We start from the raw sequence: 8,877 nt of genomic DNA on the forward strand, positions 1-8,877 counted from the left end.
ACTATTGCCCTAGATAGAAATAAAAACTGAATCATGAGAAAAAAAACCAAACAAACAACAAAATTCTTGTTTTAAAGAAATACAGTTCATAATCCTTGGTAAATACTTACAGGCTTGATTAAAAAATCTTGACTTAGGTCCCTTGAACCCTTTTATTAACACTGTAACTCAAATACAAACTCAGAGTAATCACATCTGTCCCAACCGTGTACTCTCTAATAATTGGAACCAAATCCTCCAGGAGAACACTTTGTTCCACAGAACATCACTAAAGTGACCACAAAGGGAAATATTGAGAACATAAAAATTACATAAGACATACGTTTGGTTGGCCTTCTCTTCCTGAAAAATCCAAATGAACACTTCAAAATGTTCAGGAGGAGCTCACCATGAGACATATACCCAGAATCATTATTAAAACACAAAAAATAATGTTCTTGTGGGCAGATGGTGTGTACTCCCTCTGATCTGAGTCTCAGAAATCTGTAGTGATGTGAAGAAGCACCGAAACTGCCCTGATTGTTTATGACAACAGATTATACTCCGTTACAGCCAGGACATCCACACTTTGTTATAAAGGAGGAAGTGGACAAATTTCAATTGAATTTTTTTCGTTCCTTCTTTATTTTTAGATTAGGCTGAATAATCTTCACCTTCTTTTCATGTTTTATATCTTCACGATTATGGATTACCACTGTTTTGATCTTCTACAGTAAGAATGTTACAACTGCACTCACCTAAGTTGTCCACTAGGTGGTGGTAAAGGACCATATACATGAAACTGCATCTTTAACATTCAGCTCAACAAGTATAAATGTTGACAATCATCCTTCTTTTATATACTCACCCATAAAATATCATCTTGAGAAATTTATGACTTACACTGTTGTAAAATTCATTTTTCGGGAGGATGTGACCTTGCTGAGAGGCACGTTCTGATCAGCAGGTTATGGGAGATTTGAAAGGGAGAAGGTTTGGACTTCTCACAACTTTTTTTTGGCTATATTTCATGTTTGTTTTATTTATTCATTCATCCAGTCAACTCCTACACTCAGAAAGACTTGTTGAGCCACAACATCCCTCTTTTTCAAGCTTTTCGAGTTGAAAGTAAAAAAAAAAGATTAAAAAAACAAAAATCACAGAAAGAGCAAAAGAAGACAAAGACAATAACAAATAAGATGCACCAGAACACAGAGACAACAATTCAAGAAATTACCAAAATCAATAAAGTATCATCACTTGAAAAACAAATTTAATAAGACGCTTTGAAACTTGATTGGATGTGATCAATACTTTGCTCCCTCTCTCGTTAAAAATTGCTGCTTGAAGACATAAAGGCAGTCTGAGCATGATGTGTGACAGTGTGCTGAAATGAAACTTTTGTCCTCATACGACTTGCTCTGTGAAGAACTGAGTCTTGCTTGTGACTGCTGCAGTACTGACTGTTTCTCTGTGTGACTCCATCTCATGCTGCACTAAGCAGGTCACACACTCCTAATACCAGTTTATTGCATTTAGTATAACCTTTAGGCCAGCTGTGCTTAATGCAGCTAAGAATTCAGTGTTTTTATGGAGATTAAACTCCCACTGAGGCTGAGGTTTCTGCAGTTAGTTTGTTTAAAATAACGTACAATCTGCAAAACATGCAAAAGATTATTCGTTTATTATTAGCTGTTAAAAAGAATCATGTAAAGACAAAGTGATGTATGTATACAGGGAAAGGCTGAGGAATCTCAGATGGGCTTGTGAAAGTTGTCAAGCTGTCAAAAAAATTGGAGTGGTCAGGGAGTATTGGAAAATTGGAGAGAATGCAGATACTCTTTAAGAGAATCTTCTTAAACTGTGCTTGTTTTATTTTTAATTCAGTGTGCTACTTCTTGCTTCATGGTACGACTTATTGCTGATATGAATAACTAATAGTTATATCAGACATTTTTTTGTGCATCAAAAAAATGTTGTGAATTTTGCATGATGCAACAGATGCAGCAGCCCCTCACATAATCAAATGCTATCTCAATTGTTTGATCTGGTACCAAAAGCTGACATCAAATGTCTGGTCTGATTTGTAGTCTTGTTTACGTTTTATTTCATCATATATGTAATGATTCATTTTGCCAATTTTATTGTTTTTACTCTTCTTAGGTAAAGTTATGTTTGCTGATGTTTAGACAATGTTGAACATTTGACAACTTCTTTTGTTAAAGGAAAAAAAGGTTTTGTACAAAAACGTGATTATATTCCTCAAAGTAAATTATCAAAAAAGTTGTGTATCTCTATTGAACTTGTATTGGTACTAGTATCAGAAAATTTCAAACAACACCCATCCCTAGCATAGACGTATCAAGATTTCTTCTCTGGCCGAACCGCTTAAGTCATTGACTTCCTGCTGGAGTCCCGTACACACGAATGACATGAAATAATTTACCAATGCTGCTCTTCAAGGTTTTTCAAATTTTATTGGAACTAATGTCTCAAATTCTGATAAAAAGAGCCATTTTGGGTGTCTATATATTCACAGTTTTAAAGCTGTTCCTTTTGTGATTATTGTGTGTAGGAAGACGTCTTTTTGAGACAGCGTGTGCGTCACATGATCCTGGAATACAGACTGTGGCCACTAGCCCAAAATTGTCTCACAATTCAGAGCTGTTCCTGTAGGTTTGAGCCCTAGTGGTCAACCATATTGCACCATTGATCTGTTTGTATACAGATAGAAGTTATTGCTTCAGTTTAGATAGAAACGGCAGCAGCTTCGATGCATGTTCCTGCTTGCCAGACTGACCCCCAGTGACATTCATTTCTCATCCACTATGGCTTCTTATATGGTGTCTAATTGTGATTAATGGAAGACAGTTTCAGGGGTCACTACCCTGACGGTAAGCTGGAGCCATGTGGTGTCAGAGTGTCACTGCAGAGTGATGAAGTGTAGTGACATGAAACAGGCAATCAGCATGCAGAGGTTCTTTTCTCCTGATCGTTCGATCCAAGGTCCAGATTTAGTAGCAAAGGTAATCATACCTTTGCTGTCAGAGCCTCTGGACTCTGCACGGACCTGTCTGTAAAAATCAGGACAGCAAATATACTGAAGTCTCCTTTAAAGGTCCAGTTTGTAGAATTTAGTGGCACTTAGTGGAACGGACTTGGCAGAAATGGAATAAAATATTGATAAGTATATTTTAATTAGTGTATAACAAAAATAAGAATCAGGTTTTTATTACCTTAGAATAAGCCCTTTATAGCTACATGGGGAGCAGGTCCCCTTCAATGGAGGTCGCCATGTTGCACCGCCATGTTTCTACAGTGGCCCAGAATGGACAAACCAAACACTGGCTCTAGAGAGGGCCTTCTGCATTTTTTCGTAAGTTTTGTGGCCACCATAGGTTCTCCTACACACTTGGAAGGGGACGGGTAGGGGAGGGGTGTGTTATCTTTGTTTTTTTAAATCTTATTTATTATTTTTTATTTTTTAAAATATTTTAGCTTATGTATATATATGTATGGAAGGATGGATGGGTGAATGACAGAATGGGTAAAACAATGGATGGACGAATGAAAGAATGGATAAAACAACGACTGGATGAATGATAAAATGGATAAAACAATGGATGGATGAATGGTAGAATGGATAAAACAATGGATGGATGAAGGGATGGAGGGATGAATGGCAGAATGCGTAAAACTGGATGGATGAATAATGGATTGGGTAAAATAATAGATGGATGAATGAATGATAGAATGGGTAAACATGGATGGATGAATGATTGGGTAAAAGAATGAATGGATGATTGGTAGAATGGGTAAAAGAATGAATGGATGGATGGGTGGACAAATGGGTAAAAGAATGAATGGATGGATGGGTGGACAAATGGGTAAAAGAATGGATGGATGGATGATAGAATGGGAAAAGAATGGATGGATGAGTGGGTAAAAGAATGAATGGATGGATGGGTAAAAGAATGAATGGATGGATGGATCAACAGATGGGTAAAAGAATAGATGGATGGATGGATGAATGGTAGAATGTGCAATAAAGTGGATGGATGAATGGATGGATGTTGTAGCTGGAGTATTGGAGCAGGCAGCAGATCAATGTGTGTCACCTGACTGGACATGTGACTGTGTGAGAGAAGACTGATATCAATCAATTCTGAGGCCACAGCTCAGTGACATGATGACTCTGACCTTGGATAGACACCATTAATTAAACTCTGTCAAGCTCTTTATCACTCACTGCTCCCCCTCATGTGGACGGTCCATCAGTCAGCAGCAGCAGCTGGCTGTCAGCTGAGAGCAGGATAATGTGTGCGTTCAGCGTGCTTACATCACTGCATTATGCAACATTATCAAACATATGTGGGTGGAATTGTAAACAGCAGTTCCAGCTCAGAGTTGAGCTGTTGTCAGTGATGATGTGGACTCACAGCTCACACACATAAAATCAATGCTGAGTCTGCAGGAAGTGAGAAAAATCAATCAAATGTGGGGCTGCACAATAAAGTGTTACAGTTTGTAGCCTGGAAACCTGGATGTTTTTTCAAATGTGGCTTTCAGATTATGCAGAACATAAGGTCTGAATTCAGGTACACCACAATGGACAGCACTCTATTACAGTTAAAGTCCAGCATTCACAATGATATTTAACCATGGATGGTTTATGAGACAAAAGGCCCCTGGGCACAGACATGTCAACCTCTTAGCTACCAGCAAGAGATGTGTATTTCCCTCTGAAATGTAATGGAGGACAAGACGAGTATCTTAAAATGGAAATATTTCAGGAGTACCAGCACCCCAAAACTGTATTTCCCACCTACACTTCATCACATTACACCTGTTTGTGTATTTTCAATGCATAAATTCAATTCAAAATCTGCCATGAGAACTCTGAGAAAAGCTGAGTTCTGCATGTTTGACAAACAGACAAACATGCAGAAGTCAAACTGAATGTCTTTGTATCTTAAAGATAAAATGCATTTTTATGCACTGCAGTAAACCAATAACAACAACATGCCAGGGATAGAGCCATTCAGAATCAGTGGTCTTAGAGCAAATGTGCTGCAGTGAATGATGCCTTAATTTTTCCTGTGGGTTCTCCTGATGAAAGAAGGGTTCATTTTATTGACTGACAGGGAAAGGTCAGAGCGGGAACGCCACCCCTGGGCCTTTAAAGATGGAGTGATATTTCATGGGAAGAAATCAAAATAAGGCCTCTAAATGGAGCCTATGGGGAACAGAGACCCAGCTGCATTATTGACAGGGGAGGGAAAAAAACGAAGGAGCTGTGTCAGAGACGAGAGCTGGAGAGGGATCAAGTCTGACATTCTTACTGTCATTTAGTTGATTTCCCACTCGACTTACGTTTCCTCCTACCTGTGGAACACATTTCATGTTATCCAAACAAATACGAGAACATTATCAATGACTGAGGGAAGTTCTCATTACAGATAAGAATTCTGTGGTTGGATTTGTCCAAACATGGACAAATGAATATGTAGTGAGTTGGATGATTGGAAACCCAATTCCAAGAACAATAACAATTCTTAAAAAAAATTAAAACAATTCTTCAATAAATATAGGCATAATAGATACAAAGCAGCACTGTGTGTCACACATGCCTTCCTCACGATGTCCTGACACACAATGAAAATTGCGTCACCTCAGTGTTTCAATTTTACAGGGTAGTCACCACATACTCAGATGTAAATGAGCTCAGCTGCAATTCATCTGATTTGCATTAAGTGCCACTAAATAAGATCTGTTGCCGGGCTGTTTTGACGTGTGTTACACATGTCTGGAAAGCAAAACCAAAGCTTTCAGCTGCTGAACTTGGTTTATTGGTTGAGGAGAAGACACTTTTGGGACTGTAAGTTTTCATTCATCCCGCAAAAAGGCGGCTTTGTGTATGATGGGAATTATTAAATAGTCTGATGATGTCGGCCCCAAAAACTTTGATAAAATGTTTTGATAATGCTTTGATAAAACTCCTTTGACTAGATAATTTGTGTAAACAGATAACAAATAATTTAACAGCCTATTTAATACTAATGGCTGTTTCTTTCACATCACACTGGACTGTAGCAGCTGTGAGCCATTAAAAGTCAGCAAGATAAGCAGAAGGCCTCTGAGGGAAACAGAAAGGTAGAGTTGTGTGAAAAATAGCAGATTGTTTCATTGTTGCTAGTGCTGAGAAGTCCCAGTGTTTGATTTGTCTCAGTATACTCAAGTCTGGACCTCTAAATGTATCGAGTATTTCAAGCATTTTGAGTTTTCCAGTTCTAGGTGTTTTGTAACTCTCAGAACACTACAATGCTAACCAGATGTGTGCGTATCAAATGGTAGTAAGTACAATTATGCATTTTCTTTGCAAAATACCAGGCTGTATGCTACATGAAGTTGATAACTTATGAAATCAATTGTTTTTTCATTTACTTACTGTGATAATTGTGTTGATTCTACATGGGTATTGTTTTTACCAGAAATATAGAAAAATCTACCAATTTGTATGTTTTATCATGACAAAATAAGAAATGAGCTGGAGACAATAAAGACATTTCAACCAACATGCAAAACAATTGTCAACAGGCACTAAAGTAGTCTAACTACTGTATCAACCAAAGTGTCAAACTTTAGAGTGTGAGTATATGGCTACTTCCTGGAGGTTGTACGTACTAGATTTGTTCGTTCATTTCATGCCTGCACTGATTATTGGTCTTTCGTCTTGTGTTGTGCTGCTGAGCAGTGAGCTTTGGTAAAGTAACTATATAATGCAATAGTGGTGCTTTGAGCTACATGCTAATATGAACATGCCACCAAAGTTATTACAGTCATCCTGTGGATCCTGTTGAGATATTTCAATCTGGATCAAAGTTGCAGACAAACAGACTGACATTGCCACACATAGAGCCATAGTGCCGGCGTGGCTAAAAACAGTGTCATGAAATACTACAGACTACTAAAGGGAAATGTAATGCAAAAATTTACTTATGTATATGTGACCTCAAATAACTAATTTGTCTGCTCAGTATACTTTTTCTACTACCTCTATCTTGTAATTTTTACTCTCAAAATACTTGTTTGAGTACATATGTTTAAGGGATGTTAAAGATACACAATATTGCCTTTTACAACAAAACATGGTTTATCCTCTTCTTGTAGTTCAAAATCTAAATGAAATTGCACTAAATCTGAGTGTCATGGGGACAAGGAGAAATACTATATAAGATACTGTATTAATTTGAGAGAATGAATTCAGTAATTTTAGCACAATTTAGTAATTTGAGGGCATGATTAAGATTAAGATTTTTGTGGGAGAGTCTGTAATTTTAGTGAACAAAGTAATAACTTGAGGGAACAACACATGAGGACTTCCTCTAATTTCACATTTTCCTTTTCGTTCTCTTTTTGACTGCACTCACAGAATGAATGTGTAACTCAGTGCATGTGCATGTGAGTGTGCCTGCATGTGTGACTAATCTACCTGCCCTAATGGCACCATTAGAGTGTTTCATTGGGGCCCAATTAGGCTGAGGCCTGCTCTTAATGGAGCCAGAGAGTCTCTAAACCGAAAGCACAGTCCACTGGCTGGAGAAGGACATTTCGCTCCGGCAATAATAAGGCATAACAAGATCTGCAAAGTGTTCTAATGGTAAAATCAATACTAAACTGAAATGTTGCCATGGACACGTGGAAACTGGCGGAGGAAAGTGGAGAGGCGCAGGTGATCTCGTGTTGGAATATTGAGGTTGAGTGTTGCATGGTTTTATCTTCAATGATGGAAGAAGAAAAATTGTTGACCTGAAAGTGCAGAGAGCACTTATAAATATATGTTCTCATCGGAAGAAAAAGTACAAAACAACATGCAGTAACATGCATTGTGCTGTTACAAATGTTTATGTACAGTGTTTCTTGACTTGCTTGACTGCCAGGACTAAAGTTACCTTCATCAGTGAAGTTATGTTTTTGGTTAATTTATTTATTTGTTTGAGTGATTGCTAGTTATAACTATATTACAAAAACAAATTTTAATGAAATTTGGCAAAAGAAAAAGTGTTAAGTTCTGGATTCAATAATGCCACCATGTGGCCTTTTTTTTTACAAGCACTTCGTGTTTTGACTCAAAACTCCTGAAACATGAGTTGCCTGTGTTCATTAGAGGCCACGCCTATTATCCTATGATCAGATTTTCTACTGCACTGGTGGGTGTGGTCACCCCACAGGGATAAATAGAAGTACTACTCCCAACAATAATAATTAGCGAGGTAGCATCTACAGTCAAAACTCCAATCCAGTGGTTTGGATTTTGCTTATTCTTCACTACTCCTCCCAAGGAGTTCATCTCATGTGCACCATATTTGGTACGCAATCCTATTTTTAATTTAATTAAATTTTTTCTTTGAATTGGTTTGAACAATTACCCACATTAGCTTGGCACACAGAGCTAATCATGGGTCCTCACAATTCCTAGTAACCAAGAGCCGAAACCCAAGTCATGCCAAGTCACACTTGGTGTGTCAATATATATAAAACCCAAGTGTATCTGAGACGCTGTATCAGTTCTGATCACGAGGTATGTCACAATTATGATGGGAGAAAAATGATTGATACTGCTGCTCTTTTGACACCATGGCTGCTTGTTAATTGGTGAAGCAGCTGCCCGTGTCAGCGCTCTTTTTGTTTGGGTCTGTTCAGGTCAACTGCATTTTGGATTTGATGTAATTCTAATTTTATGGCATTTCACCTGAAGATGGTGATTCAGCAACATGAACATTTTAAATGTTTTCTGCTATTATATGGACATAATACATTCAAGGCTTCAGTATGCTTGAAGCAAACTAGTTTGTACAACATGTTAGAGCCTCGTCCTGGCTACATCTCACTGTGTCC

The sequence above is a fragment of the Thunnus albacares genome, chromosome 18 (assembly GCF_914725855.1).
Source record: "Thunnus albacares chromosome 18, fThuAlb1.1, whole genome shotgun sequence".
Lineage (NCBI taxonomy): Eukaryota > Metazoa > Chordata > Actinopteri > Scombriformes > Scombridae > Thunnus > Thunnus albacares.